Genomic DNA, 7,972 nt, shown 5'->3' with positions numbered 1-7,972 from the left:
ACTTGCTGATGTGATCTGAGTGTGTTTTGGACAACAATGGAGCTCTATGGCACAAAGGAATAATAGACTTTGCCTTTGATACACACACAGTCGTTGTTAATACAATACATTCATTGCCTGGTTTGGGCTTTTTATCAGAAATATTATCAATAATACACACAGAAATATATAATATAGCTAAACCCCACTCAGAGGTTTTGTCTAATTCTTGCCCCTTGTTGTGTGAAAACGGAAATAAACATATTATATGCATGCACTGAAAAAGTATTTACATTCATTACCTGCTGGGTCTCAGTACTGTGCCACTTTTCCTATGTTGACATCTTTTTTTTTTGGTCTTTCCCCCTTTCTAAATGGAAAAACCTGAGCAGACAAAAACAGAGGTTTGATAAGAACTAGGACTCATTTCATTTCATTCACTATGTGAGTAGACATTTGGTTGAGACATGCATGGGTCATTACAGCAAGACTGTTCAGTTTATGCTTAACAGTGATTTCAATCTACTCCCCCACCTGACTGGAGTAACATGAACCCATGTCAAAGCCAAAACAGCAACACACAGTGTTCAAAGTTCCATTATTGTGAAAGAGGTTTTTAAGAGGCAAAGTGATGAATCACTATTGTTCGAAGACAGTGAAAGATAGGACACTGAATTCCATATAAATGATCATTTACCAAATTTGTAAATGACATTTTTATACTTTTTGTAAGTTACAAGTTTGCATTTGTTTGATTAAACATGTGGTGATTATGTGTGTGTGTGTGTGTGTGTGTGTGTGTGTGTGTGTGTGTGTGTGTCCTTGTCTCATTTACGTGAGGGGCATTGCACCACGTCTCTTAATGCATCAATGACATGGTCAGTGAGTGTGTGCGCCCTGCAGCAGCTTGTTGGGCTGAGTTGTAAAGCCTTGCCCCCATCTCGTCCTGCCTTTATGTGACTCAGACAATAGGCAGACCTCCCAGCAATGCAGCTGGGCCTGGCCCTCCACACAACAGCACTCATCCATACACTGTAAAACTAGACCTTCGTCAAATTTACTCATCACACAGACCCCAGCAGATCCTTGTGTACTCATGGAAAGAGAAAGTGTAGAACTGACTCTTGAGCACACCTTCTAAATTCACACCCCTTTTCTCAGTGAAATTGCTCTTGAAATATTCACTGTAGCATTGTGTAGCACTCCATTCAATTACTCTGACAGCAATTTATCTCGGTCACATTTCCGTAAAAGGTGAGCCGGCATTTTTACTATGTGGGACCTAGAAACACTTTCATATCATTTTCAAGAAGGCACAGCTAACTCAGAGACAATCGTTCCAAACAGCTGGAAGCAACAAACTTTAAGCTCCTCTTAACGGCTTGTGACGCAACACCTTACCACAACACATTTTGTGGTGGATTTTCCTTTAATATGTCATCTGTCTGTACTAACATGGTATTGATTTTAAATGCAGCTTTAAAAGAGTAATTTGATATTTTTGGAAATATGGCTATTTGTTTCATTGTGGTAAGTACGTATGCAGCCTCAGTGAGCACCCATTACCTTAGCTTTGGATAAATACTGAACTCAAAGGCAAATAGCTAGTTTGGTTTGGACCAAAAGTAATACAATGTACCTACCAGCACACCTGAAAAAAAACAATAAACTATTCCCCAATGTGTTTAAACTTCTTTTATGCAGTGGAGGTGGTTGTTGGACAGTGTCATAGAATTTGTTCTTTAAATTTCTAGGAGCGCATCAAAGTTCATAGTCCAAACTTAAAATCCACTGTGACCTTTAAATGATAGGTATTTTGATGTATCCATGGCTTCTAAATCTTTAACATACTTTCAGACGAACCTTTTAAAGAGTGAGCTATGTCTGCATGTTGACCTGCAATTTAAAATTGTACAGCACTTTGGTTAAACTCCTCTTGTTTTAAATGTGCTTTCTTGATAACCTTGACTTGACATCTGTAAGTTCTTGCATTAACTGAAACAGAAAAATTCTTGGTCAAATAAATTTTACTCAGCTTCAGTTTCTCAGATCCTGGACACATTCCTAACTTATCTACCTACCTTGAATACAAAACTTCAACAATCAATGTGTTTAAATTTTGCAGAAATCTTTTTACAGTGTAGTCACCGGGGCTCCTGTACTTGGGAAAAGTTGTTGGTGATTCAACTGTCACTCATGAGCGGCCAAAAGGCCAGTGAAAGGCTCTGTGCCGGCTGAGTGGTGAACATTTCTGAGGCCTAGGCGGGTAGGGAAGAAAGGCCTTTGTTCAAGGCTTCCCACTCCACCGGCCTGCTTTTGGGCTCTCTGGAAATGGGGCCACAGTAAACAAACAATACGTTGCAATGAATAGATAATGATGCACATGTTTACTAAGTGAGATTCTGCAGCACATTCTCGGTTCACTCAGCAAAAAGGAGACACACAGATAAAGAGGCATTTCAATTTATATGGTCAATCTTTTTTTTGTGTTACATCAAAGAAAAAAAGAGGCCTCAGTCTCAATTATCTGCAGTCTCAGTTTAGCAGCTTAACTCATGGTCGAACCTTTCGTTATTCCACATCAATTATCTAAGCCCTCTGTGATAAAAACATCCAAATCCACGCCTTTGACTCAGCCTTTGACACCTTAAGTGAAAACACAGCAGCTGAAAGTATTCATACCTAATTCTGAAGCTTTTCCATTTGTCATCTTTTTGAACAGTATATCTATTTTCGTCTAAATTCACTTTTTGACCCATGTGGCAGAGACCTGACAACACTGACTGACTCCTCGTGCACTCAGTCCAATGTACTTTGTGATCGAGAGAAACATGCATGTTGTGAATAAAGGTTTTCCCATTTTATCAGGAGGGATGAAGCCATTAGACAAACAGCATCAACAAATCTCTTTTGTCCCAGACAGACTGGGGGAACTGGGTTGTATTGTTCTGTGTGCTGCACACTGGGAGACATTGGGACAGTTTTTGGCACACCGGAAGAGAGGCTGGGAACAATATGCTGCACACAAATCCCTCTCCTCACCTCACAAGGGCCTCTGCCTTCCATTCCCATGCCAGAGAAGCATCGGGCTCAGGGGGCAGCCCATCAAAGTCACTTGACTCAGGAGAGCTCCTCTCACAGAGGTAGGGAGCAATACGCTCTATGGGACCATTAAACACAAGCACCACAGAGGGTACTTGTTCCAGGTCTGAAGGACTCCATCTGCTTGTTAAATTCTTATTCCTCATGATTCTTCTCAAGTAATCATCTGAGACATTTTCATAAAGAAATGTGCCTACTGCTGAGACTTTAACATTTTCTGCCCCATATGCCTCACAAGCAGCATATGCTTTGAAGCAAGTACTTGACCAGTGAACTGACAGATCTCAAAAACCAGATATTTATGAAACAATAAATAACTTAGACTGTTTTCAACTGACATCAGATAAATATTGTATTGTGATCTCAGTATGACAAATTGGTATGTCAAAGGATTCAGACTCTTGGATTCTAGGAAGAAGATGGAACGCTTCCCTGGATACAGTGAAACACTGAAGGTAATAAGCAATACACAAAGCACAAAGAAACACAGCTGTGTAAGTTCTGAAGACACAGAGTCCAGCGAGTGTAATGTGCTGGATATCAAGGACTGCTTATTAGTTTGCAGCCTCTACTGATGAAAAACACAATAACCACTGACAGAAGAATAATGTTGTTTTTCTCATACCAGTGGCACATGTCAAGGATAGGACATGTTAGACAGTCAGTAAACAGTCAGTCATTGTCATCAGCTAGTTGGATTTAGGATAAACGCTGTAGGACCTGTGCGACTTTGACACAGACTGAATTGTTGTGGCCAAACGACTGGGATGGAGCATCTCTGAATGGCTCTTTGGGTGCTCCTGGTAGGAAGTGGCATGTATGGACGAATACTGATCCCAAGAGGGATAAACTAAGAACTGGTGACAGGGTGTTGATGATTCAAGTACCTCTGCCCACCCTAACCTCATTCCTTTAAGTTGCTGTGGCTCCATAACAACATCATGATACTTCCTCCTGAAAAAAAGATTCTACACTGATAAAGCAAAACATTCTGACTCTTAGGTGAAGTAAATTAGAATCTGAATCAAAAAGGTTTTATTGCCAAGTAGGTTTTCACATATAAATAATTTGACTTGGTGTTTTCATGTTTAACAGTAAACAGTAACATATACATTAACAAATTATTGTAAGTCAGTAGGTACTAAGTATTACAGACAAATAAGAAGCAGTGTTACAAGTCAAATTACCAGCAAGTGTAATCAAGGGACTATAAGTCACAAAAAGCAATAGAAACACCAGAAATTGTGCAAATTAATCGCTTGAGAATGCACAAGGTTACATAGTGTGTGATGTAAATGACTTGAAATGTGGAGAATAACAATACTCCTGTTTAAAAGCTGTGCATTATTGCAGCACATAGACAAAGTGTCTATAGTGGGGGGTTGGGGGAGAGAGGCAGTGTCTCTGGGGGTCTTTGGTCTTGTTGAAGAGGCTCACTGCTGTTGGGCTCAAAAACTCAGCGACAATCTTCCCAGTACACCTCAGTGTCCTGGAAGAGGTTCTGGTCGATCAGGAGATGACAGCAGATGATGATGATGGAGGTGAGGATGGACTCAATGATGAAGGTGCAACATCATTATCTTTGGCATTTTGAACTTCTTCAGCTGCTACAGGAAGTACATCCTCTGCTGAGCCTTCTTGATGAGGGAGCTGATGTTCAGATCCCACTTGAGGTCCTGGGTGATGATGGTGTCCAAAAAGCAGCAGTGGGATGAAGGCGGGTGAAACTGGGTCCTTCATGAAGTCTCCAGTCATGTCTGCTGTCTTTAGAGCATCGAGCTCCAAGTTGTTTTGTATGCATTGAATGCTGACAGCCTCACACATCCCAGTGTCTGGTATATATTTGATGGTAAGTGAACAGTCAGATCTCTTGGCTGTCTTGAACTTTGCCAAATTGTTATTGTCAAAACAATGGGCCAAAGAGGGACCATTGACTGAAACCTATTATAAATGGTTCATGTTAAAGCTTTTTAAATAGACATAATAAAAACATTTGCTAAATAATTGAAAATGAAAGTTAGTAAACAGTATGTGACCATCTTCTGTCCTTTGACCATTGCTTTTAAGGACAGGGTTGTAGCTTTTTCTCTATTGTCTAACTACATGAAGATTATTTGTACTGTCAAATAACATCCTTACAGTTGGGTTCTAGGGATCAACTGATTATCCACCTTGATGATCATCTTTTCAGGTTATTATTATCACAATTTCTATTTTAACCAATTCCTATGAATTCATTTCAACTGTACTCATGTGGCTCTGATGTAGTCTACTTTGGTCTGTGGGCAACCCTTTGTGGTCTCAAGTAATGTCCTGCCTGCAGGACTATCTGATTGGTTACATTTGGCAAGCAATATCCTATTAACAACAATTTAAATGTGTGAATATGAATGAAGAATAAATGCTGGCAAGTTTCTTTTAAACATGAAAAACATAAATGGTTTAAACTTTTTTGTTTGGAATTTGTGTTTTTTGACATCAATAATGTTATTTATTTTTGTTCTAATATATATCATGTTTTCTAAATAACTCATCAATCTTCCTGAGTTATTAATAATCAATATCACCATGGAAAAAAAAACAACAAAAAAAAACATCTGGAAACCTTGGTGCTCTTATTTCAGAAATCTTGACAGCATGGACTTGATGCTTTCAAGTACACAAAGAATAGGAGAGATACTTGAGAAGACAACACATTGACTTCATAATACAAGTTGACTTTTCTGTAGACATCAGTTTTAGTTGGAATCATCTAATCATCTGAATTTAATTGTTATTATGGACTGTCTGTTTTTATATCAAACATTTAAATGTAAATGTATATTTACTCAGTGCATTTTGTTACACTGACGAAGAAAAACACACAAGTAGATATCCAGAAAAAACACACAAACATGCTTTCTCATACTCTCTTCCTCTCTTTGTCACACATACACCATACACACACATGCATGCATGCACAAGCACATACGCAGGCACATGCACACACACGCACACACACGCGCGTGCGCGCACACACACACACACACACACATACGCACACACACACACACACACACACACACACACCATGAACCTCCTGTGCAAACTTCAAAAGGTGCTTTGATCAGAAATCTGGCACCCAGCTCTCTTGGATTCTCTTTTCTGAGGTGTATTATGTCTTTTACGACTTTCTCTTCTGTTGGCTTATGAACATCAGATCCACAGAGCTGTGTCGGCCTTATGTTTGTATTGTTGTATTTTAGGGCTTTGCCATATGCCAGTCAACCGCCATCCTTAAGAGTACACACAGGATCAAAATCATGTCAGAAAGCATAGACAGAATGGTTGTAGCCCTGGGTTTAATCATAGAAAGCCTAATTCTATTTTAATGTGCAGGTGCGGCGATAAAATAAACAAATGTTACATAAAGGAGAGAAAACAGCAAATAATGATGCAACAAATTGTGATATCAGGTAGATACATCTGATTAAAAGAAGTTACAAAACTAGAGGGTAATTATTTTTTAATAACCTCAGACAATGAGATGAACAGAGCGGTTCTAATGCAGCATTCTGTCTCTTACACCTATACACTTTATATACCCATGAGTCTAATCATTTGCAATATGTTATGTGTCCCTTTATTGTCCCATAATGTCCAGATCAAGCTATTACCTAAGGGAGGGGAGAGCAGGAACAGGAGCTGGCTGGAGGGTGGTGGGTATATTATTCACATGAAAGCACTGTATCGCTGAAACAACTTAATCTACCTGAGCTTCTCCCCAAAGGTATGAATTATGAAGGCATTTATGGGAGCCCCATATATAGCTGTGTTTATTTTCAATTTATGGCTGACAGAAGTGAGAGCAGGAAAGCCACTTTGAAACCCTTAAAAACCCTGTGTTTTATTGCGCCACCACAGCTCTGCACAGTTACAGTAGGACCACAAACGACTCCCTGCGGACCTGCCTCCGCACCATCCTTACATTCTTAATTTCTGAGGCATAATTCTTTTCAGAAACACTCAGCCTTGGCGGAAGACCATGTTTATAAAGGTGATAAATTACCCTCATAAAGATAGTTTTTTCACATCAAAAGCAGAGGATGAAAACCCAGGATAAGGATTCAAATAAAGAGGAAACCCCAAGGACATGGCAGAATGTGAGGATCTGCTGGGCAAGAAGAAAAGATATTTTGGAATAGAAAATAAAAGAATAGCACAGTAGATGAAAACAAAATGTAAAGAGCAAGATTAGATGTGCCATTAGGGTGAAAGGCTGACTTTTTACCTATTTTAAACTATAATTACAGTTTTTGGCTGTGGCTCAGGTGGTAGAGTTGTCCTCTGATCGTAAGGTTGATGGTTCGATCTCCACCCTCTCCACAGTCGAAGTGTCCTTGGGCAAGACACTGAACCCGAAGTTGGTCCCAATGGCAGGCAGCACCTTGCATGGCAGCTCTGTCGCCACTGGTGTGTGAATGGGTGAATGAGAAACACATTGTTAAGCGCTTTGAGTACCCCTCAATTCTCCTGCAGAATGAAACTCTAAATTCAAAACAATGTTGTTTCTTCTCAAAATGGTATTTTCTTTGTTACTGTATACACTTACAGTGAAAAAATAAATAAATAAATGTGCAGCATCCTCTCTTCTGCTTCGGTCTGGCCACAGTACCTCATCCACATTATAAGCAATGTTTTCCCTGGCCAAGCTGTGGCGGAACTATCACCTAGCATGGCGAATACAGCCAGGAAAATCACCACCTGCTATATCTCCACATGCATCTTCCATAGCTTGGAGAAGGGGTATACTATGGATTTAGCACACTGAGATTTTGTTTAAAATGTAAAGTGTGTTATAATAAAATGAACAATAATAATAATAATAATAAAAACATCATCAACAACAACA

The sequence above is a fragment of the Stegastes partitus genome, unplaced genomic scaffold (assembly GCF_000690725.1).
Source record: "Stegastes partitus isolate 25-593 unplaced genomic scaffold, Stegastes_partitus-1.0.2 Scaffold347, whole genome shotgun sequence".
Taxonomy (NCBI): Eukaryota; Metazoa; Chordata; class Actinopteri; family Pomacentridae; genus Stegastes; species Stegastes partitus.
The sequence above is the reverse complement of the archived record's forward strand: the minus strand, read 5'-3'. Positions refer to the sequence as shown.